Source organism: Diceros bicornis (assembly GCF_020826845.1).
Source record: "Diceros bicornis minor isolate mBicDic1 chromosome 3 unlocalized genomic scaffold, mDicBic1.mat.cur SUPER_3_unloc_1, whole genome shotgun sequence".
In the NCBI taxonomy this organism is placed as follows: Eukaryota; Metazoa; Chordata; class Mammalia; order Perissodactyla; family Rhinocerotidae; genus Diceros; species Diceros bicornis.
The window spans coordinates 2,986,647-2,996,084 of NW_026690897.1; the positions used below are offsets into that span (position 1 = coordinate 2,986,647).

General features: G+C 35.1%; 1 long non-coding RNA gene across 1 annotated transcript; it reads right to left on the reverse strand.

Annotated features, from left to right (window-relative positions):
• Positions 1–1,753: 1,753 nt before the first annotated feature.
• Positions 1,754–9,214, reverse strand: LOC131402029 (uncharacterized). Its single transcript, XR_009218204.1, has 3 exons — positions 9,161–9,214; positions 3,287–3,361; positions 1,754–1,879 (listed from the first exon to the last, which is right to left on the reverse strand). It is a non-coding gene; the product is annotated as an uncharacterized LOC131402029 (long non-coding RNA).
• Between the last annotated feature and the right edge of the window lie 224 nt (positions 9,215–9,438).

The window sequence follows — 9,438 nt, forward strand, 5'->3', positions numbered from 1 at the left end:
GACCCTAATATGCCTTGAAATTTTTTTATTGGATTCCAGTCATTTTGAATAAAAAATTACAAAAACTCTTCTCTGATAATTTTATCTTCTTTCAGAGAGATTTTACTTTTTTTTCCCCTAAATGACAGTCAGAGCATAAACAAATCATTTTGATCCAATCAGGGTTTTAAGATGATAGGAAGGTGAGTTTTAGTCTCTTTGAGGTATGGTCTAGTTCTGACTTGTTCTTTTTTTTCATAGAGCATAACTTTTCAAAGGTCTCAAATGAAATACTAGAGCAATTACCGGGCCCCTTTCTTCTTGACAGACCCTAAATTCCCAATTTTTTTTTCCCAGCACATTGAACCTGACAAAACATCTGCTTCAGTTTTTACCTTCTGAGCGTCAGCTGTCTTCTTGTCGTCTTGGTCTCTCAGTCCACAACAGCTTAGAAACGGACAAACGCCTTACAGTGAATATCAACTTAGAAAATCAGACACACTTCTCTGTGTTTCCTATTTCTTGAGGATCTTGGTCCCTCCAATTCTGACTGGTTGGTTATACCTGTGCTTCATATTATCTTGTCTCTTTAGCCCTGTAAGACTGTCAAGAGTCCTGAGTTTTTGCTTTCTGCTTAGTCTCTCTGCCTTCAGCCACTTAGCGATGGAAAATACCTCAAGGGGAAATTTTGTGGAAAGTTGGGCTCATACTGTGTATTCCTTTTATTAGGATATTGTCCTAACAATTGCTGGATGCCCTAGATACTCTCCAATGCCTCCAATAAGTAAGGTGTTTTCTTTTTCTTTTCTTAAATGTGATTTTTATAGTTATTCTTGGTGAAAGTTGGTTTGATACAAGCTAGTCATTTACAACTATATGGAGAATTTTAAATTCAGAGAAGTACTGTTGTTAAGAAATTGTGAACGTAGATTGCCTGTTACCAAATAGATAATCAGCAATTTAATAATATTATGTAAAGCTACTTTTGAGTCACAAAAAGATTCTTTAAAGGAATATTACTTGGAGGAAATGTCTACATTAATTAATATGGACAAGTAGAAAAATATATATCTATTACCATTTTTCAGGCCCAGTTTGCTAATGACCTCTGTGTGTTGTTTTGGGCACAGTTAATCATCAAAAGTGGAGGACAGACAAGAATTGTTTGAAGTCTCTTTCAGCATTTTTTTCTGTTTAGTCATAAGTAATATTAGAACAAGTGATCTTAGAGCCAACTTTCAATGAGCAGTTAATGGTGGTATTTGAGCAGTCAGAAGATGAGTTCTGGAACATAACATAGAGTTAAAATATATGCAATAAATCCAAGAAGGATATCAAACACTGAGGTCTTACTAACCCCTTTGGAAAACAAAACTGTGTAAGTATTTGCACAGCATAAGTAAATGATATAAATACCGAAACAAACACAAGTTATTTATTAAAAGAGGTAACAATTAAAAAATTGAACACAAAGTCAAAAAACAACTCAAAGTAATCAATCATTACAATAAAAAGAGTTTTTTGTTGTTGTTGTTGAGGAAGATCGGCCCTGAGCTAACAGCCGTGCCAATCTTCCTCTATTTTGTATTTGGGATGCTGCCACATCGTGGCTTGATGAGTGGTGTGTAGGTCCACACCCAGGATCCAAATCTGCTAACCCTGGGCCACTGGAGCAGAGTGCGTGAACTTAACCACTATGCCACCAGGCCAGCCCCCCTCAAAGGATTTTTTTAATATTAAAATTGATTATTATCTAAAAAGCATGACTCTTGGAATGTGTTATTTCTCTTTTGTTGTCATAATTATTACGTGATTTGTAATTTGCAGTTAAAGTACTCAGATTCTTGAGGTTCATTCTCATTCCGCTGGAGTCTAGGAAAGTCATCTCTTAGAGGTTGAGCTGAAACAAAATAATAATAACAATAAATAGTTTCTTTTTTTATATAACAGCCTCAGCCATAAGGGGAAACCATACAGTTTTGGACAACACGAAGGGGTGAACTCAGTTGGAACAGGTTAAACGTCCCACTCAATCTCCATTGTTGAGTGAAGGGTGAGTGGACCACTGGCCCTGTTTGCATTAATCTGTCCACAAACAAAACCTCTTCTTTGGCAATGTCATGTGAACTTAATCACTAACTTCAAATTCGTCTGACAAAATATTCAACATTAATAAGGCAGTAAAATTAAGATTCTTACCATTCTCAGTCAGATTTCCCTATGCCAGCAAAAATAGTCAATCAGTAAAATCAGTGATGTATTTAATAGTCATAGCTGATCATTCCATTTTCATTGAAGACATTTTTGAACTCTCGATTTTCCTAAGGCTTAAACACTAGACTTTGCAGCTTTCATATTATACAGAATATTCTGTTCATGCTAAAATTACATCATACAATTGAAAATACATTTACCACTTTGAGCTTATTTTATGCAAGGCAAAAGACCAAATAGGCATGGCTATAACATTGTACTTGTCATTATCTTCTTCTATGACATTCTTTTTTTTTTGTGAGGAAGATCAGCCCCGAGCTAACATCCGATGCCCATCCTCCTCTTTTTTTTTTTTTTTTTTGCAGAGGAAGATTGGCCCTGACATGAGATCCATGCCCATCTTCCTCTACTTTATATGGGACGCTGCCACAGCATGGTGTGACAAGCAGTGCGTCGGTGTGTGCCCAGGATCCGGGCCGTGAACCTCGGGCCGCCTAAGCGGAGCGTGCCCACTTAACTGCTTGCACCACTGCGCCAGCCCCCGACATTCTTTATTAACTTCAAATTTGAAGTGATATGTTAGCAATTTGAATCTTCATGTGAATGATTTAAATGTATTTTTGTTGCCTTTGTGTAGAATGGAGTCCAGGCTGGCGTCACCCGTATGCCATGCTTTTGTACATATGTGTTAATGATTATAAGTGATCATTCATTAGATCTAGTCCACAGAGAGTCTTTGTCATATAGTCTACATAATAGCACATAGAAGGCTCAGGATAGAGTTTTCTTGAGAAGAGTAATAAGATTATATAACATAGTTTTAATAATATTCATATTTTAATAATATTCATAATTTTAAAATTTTTATGTCAAATTTTAAAAGGACAACTTTATCACTTCAGCAAGAAGTTAGTATGCTCTTTAGATAGATTCTGTACTGTGACTTATATATAGAAAATCATCTTTGATGATAAAATCACATTTTAAGCATTTTCTTTCCTAGTCTCTGATATTACATCAGTTCTTAATATAAATTCAACTCATAAACATCTACTAGGTATCTCAATTCATAGTTGTGAGACATTATGCTTACCTAATGTATCAGGCACTTTTTTCCCCCAGAAGTGATATTTTCTGATGTTACAACCATGAAAATCAGGGTGAAACTCTGGGATTTCAGGGAGGCATCAGAAGACAAGAGTAAAGAATGAAGTACAAAAATAAAAACACTTTAATTTCATGATTGGAAAAGTCTTACCCTAATCCTTGAGTATATCTTCTATGCCCTTCTCTTGTATGCCTATATTGTTGCTGTGGTATCTGCCTCCAGTGCACCAGAGAGCCACCAAACCAGGCACCTCCATGCTAATGAAACCCTTTGCTGACCACTGAGGGCCATTGTAGAAGAGGAGGGGCCTGCAAGATTTGTCAGAGATGGTCACCAGGGGTGGAGAGTTGGAGAAGGTCATCAAGAGTACGTGATCTCCAGCTGAAACTCTAACCAGACCGGAGCAATTGGAGGCTCCTCATCCACTCCCCTGTCCTTGGAATGCATATTTGGCCCACCATTCACACTAGGAGCCACTTCAAGGACACAGCCTTGGGCGAGTAATGTGTTGTTGAGACCATGTGGATGGTATTCATGACTGAATCTCATTAAGGACTCTAAATAAACTCTTAAATTAAGAACTTGGCAGGCGGATGTGGAGATCTACTTGTCTTGCGGCCAAGATTAGCCTTGTAAGTTGCCTTGCTTATTAAAACAGCCACCTAACCCCCTCCCCATAAAAATCGTAGTATTTTTATATTGTATCGGTGGGTTTTTTCCTGAGCAACTACAAATAAGGTAGAAGGAAAGTGAAATTGCTCAGGTATCTGCCTCCTTGAGAAAGACTGCATTCCTAATCGCAGTCAACCGCGTTACACATATGCGCCATATATAAAGTAGTATTTAAGAGTTCAGACTGAACTGGCTTTAAATGTAGGCATATCGCTAAGTGTAAATTTACATTTTACACTTAGCCTCTCCAAGCCTTAGTTTCGCTACCTGTGAAATGTTCTATGGTTGCTGTGAATTTCACAAAAAATACAAAAAAGTCTAACACAGTAGCTGCACATGGTACGCATATTGGCTGTTTTATCATAAGTATTATTATAGCTGATTTTATTAGTAGGAATGAAGAAATGTTTATATAGTTCAATGGAAAAGTAACTCATGTATTTATGGCAGAATGGAACATCTATACAGCTCTACAGTCCCCTATAGAGCTCTCAAACAAATCATATTCAACTGGTCCTATATGAATAACCCCAATCAACATTTCTACTTATGATTTTCCACTTACAAATTTTTTAAGAAAATATTAATAATTATAAATACTTACGGGAATTTTATTTTTATGTTGGATAAAAAGTAGAATCATTCTCTAGACATTACACAACAACCTGCCTGTTTCAGTTAACATGAACATCTTCTTAGTTCAATACATACTTGTTGCTATTGTTAATCATACTACCAGCTACTCAATCACCAAAGCAAGAAAATTGAAAAAATTATTCTTATTTGTCTCTTTCCCTCTCCCTCTATGTTTGGTTTGATCACCAGATTTTAATTTCTAAATATTTATTATATCAAATCTTCTATGTCCTTATTATAACCACTTTATTTCACTCCCTCAAAATTTCTTCTCGTAACCATTGCATTATCTCCCTAACCAGGCTCCTTCCATGCAGACATTTATACCAAATAAAAATACTCAATTATATTCTTACTAAATTGCGTCTCTGATTTTATTACACCTTTGCCTAAATTTTTTCAAATTCTTTCCTGAGAAGATAAGGTCTAAGCTCTTTATATGTCATTTAAGACCTTTCATAATGCAATTTCTATCTGTTTCTCCAACTTACCTACCACGCTTCCTACCTTATACTTTATCCTCAAGCAAGCTATGCTGCTTATAAATTTTCCCATATCGACCTTTCCCTTTTATATCTTCAGTTTATTCTCTTTACATGAAATTCCCATTCCCTAAATTCATCATTGGCTAATGCAATCGAAACATCACTCAGTAGAAGCAACACCACCACTTCCCACATCAGTCTCTCTCAGTATGGCTTAAATGGCATTCTTCGGAGTCTTGTGACACCCTCTGTATAATCCCACCATTTTTCACATCACATTGAATTATAATTTTCTATTCATAGGTCTAATTATGAACTTTTGGAAGTTGGGAGAATTTTCTTATTTTAATCGTATTTATTGTATGTTTCTAGTATATACATAGGTGGCAAGTGTTTTTTCAGTCAAAATGGTGGATTTGAGAGGTTGAATGAACATAGCCTGGCTGCTTTTTAGGTCTTAGGAATTGAGAAAAAGAGTAAGAGAGACAGAAAACTTCAATGTTTCTATTTTTTGGTAATGAGAGTATGATATTACCATGTTCTGAGTTAAGGAATATAGAAGGAAGACCAAATCTGGGTAACAATATGAAAAATTCAGTTTAATAAGAGATATCTACACTATACCCAAATGGAGATGTGCAATAATAAATGAGATCTAGAAGTCTAAACATCAAAGAAAACAAAGAGAAATACGGTCTAGAAATATAAATGTATGACTTTTCACTGTAAAGTTGAGATTAGAAGCCTCCTAGAAAGATTCCATAGGATGAGAAGAAGGCCTTTCATAGTGTAGTCCTATCTGTTTTTCAGATAGGAGCACCATCATTTAAGGGATGTACAGGTGATGAGAAGTTTAAGTAAGAACTCAATATAAACAACCCAAAAGTAGGATTAAGTGATGCAACCAGTAGTCAAAAATCAATTACCTATAGTAGTCAGTCTTATAACACAAAGGGGGAAAGTGAGCCTCACGTAAGGATTCTGGTAATGTCATCACATTTTGTTCTTAGTTCTGCAGCTGACACTCTGTCTCAGTGTTAGGAAGACACAAAGGATTGGATTACTGAAAATAGAATATCTTATAGCAAGGAGGCCTCAGCTCTTTAGCACTATTCGATCATTTCCACAAGAAGACATAGAATCTTTGTTGCCCAATATTCTCACTTTTCAATACAGACTTTTATGCTAATTTCTTATTTTTAAATATTAAACAGTGCATGAGACAAAGAAAAGACAACTCTAGGCTGGGTTCAGGATGCTGACCACAATTTTGGAACCTCTGTACTACTTGGAAAAAAGTCTGTGTTCAAGATGGTATAGAAATATCTGATTTAAATAACTGAGGTTCCAAACATAGGCAATAATTTTAACATAGGTGTGAAACACTGAAATTTATCTAACAGCAGTGTAGCTGAAAGATGGCCAGATTGGGTTTCAGAAAACCTGTTCTTTCATTTGATTATATTATTTAGTAAATATATATGAACATCATTAACTCATCATCTATTTTATGGGAATAAAATGAGAAAAAGAAAATGCTTGGGAAGTCATAAGCATTATATTTAGCATATAGCATTATAATTAAATTTATTAGTCATACGGTTCATTTGAAATCAATAACTTCAATGTGGTTCTTTGTAATTCATGTCAATGTATATATGTAGTACATATAGAGTGTAGAGAAGTATACAGCAAAAATTCATCTCCTCCTACCCTCTTATATAAGCAGCAGCCCCAACATGATGCTTATCACTCCACCTCACCACTTAATGAAGATAGACAATATTTGGTGGCGGTAGTGGTGTGGTTATGACAGGTAATTTGTATTAAATACTCTCCTAGATATAGTAATTTATAGTAATACACTTAATTCTGAATGATAATTCACATATACCATTAATCAGTTAGAGAAATGAAGATGACTCACGTTTGATAATTTCCAGATATATTTAGAAGTACAATATGTTCCTTGAAGTATAGTCACCTACCAACCAAAATCTCCAAATCATAGAAGAATGATTTCTGTCTGACCTCAATGTTTAGTAAGCTAGAACTAGATGGGAAATATTCTCAAGCTTCAGAAGAATTAAAAAAAAACTTCAAAGAGAAAATGTAGTCATCTGAAAAAGTGTGATACAGTATGCTCATTGGAATTGAAATGGTCCTTGGTTAAAAAGTTTAAGAAAGTAAATTAAAATGCCAAGCATGACGGATAACTTGAGCAATAAAGAATATGTTTCACTCTCTCTCCACAGTAACAGGAAAAGAGTTCAGTCCAATTAAATATTCATGAAACAAAAGATCAAGGCTTTAAGTCTTAGACCAAGTTCAAGACTGGGCATGAACTAATGATCCAATAGTTTATATGAATATTAAACATTTAGTAGAGAAATAACTCAGAATTACATTTTGGAAGGGATTCCATTTTAATTTAATTCTCTGATAGTTAATTTTACCAATTCTGGGTAAGAAATTGATTGACATATAACACAATTATATCCAAGACCATATACTGAAGATTACTCAATTGATGGTTGCCCTAAGTTTCAGCAGTAAAAGATGCACTGAGTAATTTTTATTATATTGTGGTAACAGTTGCTGTTCTTTCCCCAAATCTTTTAACTTCTCACACATACGAAAATTAAATATGAGCTGATAGGCAAGGATACATGTGCGAATTTAATTACTATACTTTGCCCCAAAACTTGCTGCAAACTTAGTTTGAAGGGGTGTTCCTATGTATTATTTTTAGCATTAGTTGTTAGTGAGGCACACATTGCATGTATTAATCATTTGAAATGAAAACTCCCTCCTGAGACCTCCCTAGAAACACGTGTAAGCAATTTCGTTTCAAAAGATTGATGGAATAGAAATACACCCAAGGAAGCTTTGACAGGTTTGACATCCTCCTTTTAAAGATCCAGGAATAAGTGAGGTTAATCCTGCCACAGGCAGAATGCCTCCTCTAAGTGTCTATAAACCAGCGAAATGTGCAGGGGGCCTCAGACACCGCTGAGAGGTCCAGCGAAAATAATCATCTGCTCTTCATGCCGAAAGGCAGCAAACACCGCAGGGGAGATCAAGTCCCAGACTTCCAATCCATCCTCCGTGCAGCAGGCCTGTGGCCATACTTCCCCGGAGAAGGCGCCTTGTCCGTCACTACAACCAGTTCAACCAAAGTATTTTATCCATTTATTTATTTTCAAGTTGTCTACGATGTTTTTGGAAGCAACGGCAGACAAAGCTTCCTCTAGAAAGCCTAAGGGATCTGTATTCCTTTTGAGCAAAATGGCCTGCAGACATTTTTGCAAAACTACTGATAAAAGAACTCTGAGTACCAACATGTTGGCTGAACCAAAATAAAGCATGTACCAGTACATGCCAGTGTACACACCAGTGTAGTGTGATGAAATGGGAAATTTAGAAAAGAAAAAAACTAAAGGGAGCAAAGAGGCTAGATAGAATATAACAATTTATTATTACATGAATTTATTCTCATTTGCCCAGCCTAGTGTTTACTCAAGATATCAGAAACTTCTACCTAATGACAAAATGTTATTTGAAATTACACCATGCACTTTCATTAGCAAAGAAAGAAATCACTGAGATAAGAATTCATATACTTTCCTCAGAGGTGTCTTGTATCATATTTTATTTTAACACCTGCATGAGCTTATGTTTTATACTATGAGTATCTAGGGTTCATGAGTTTCAATTTACTTTTTTCTGTACACACAATATATTTCACAGTCATTGCCATATAATGGATATTCAATAAATGTTTGTTGAATGTTTTGATGAATAAAATTCTTTTTAGATCAGAGTCTTAACTTTGATTCAATAGAGGATATTTAATAGACTCATGATCCCCTAAAAGTGTACACCAGGTGCTTGTGTTAATGTTCAAAAGTCCATTTTATTCCTGTGGAGAAATCCATATATTTCACCATATTTCCAAAGAGCATCATGATTTCCCTCCCATAAATGATTGTCTCTTTTCTTTAAAGAAATGTAAAGATACAATCTTTCAAGGCAGTATGATATAACAGAAAAGTCTAGGACTTACCGAAAACTCTCAGAAAACCTCATACTTTACAGTGATTTGTTAGAAACGTTTCTGTAAAATTAGAAAAGACAAGGATATTGATTAGGACCATTTGTTTTGAACACTGTAATGAGGTCTTATCCAGAGCAGTAATAAAATTTTTTTTAATATTAATAAGACATGTAAAGTTTGGAAAGAATTGTAAAGAAGAGCATGATTGTGTGTAGATGGTATGATCATCTATATAACAAACATGGGATAATGTGTAGATGATAATTAGAATTAATATAAGAATTCAA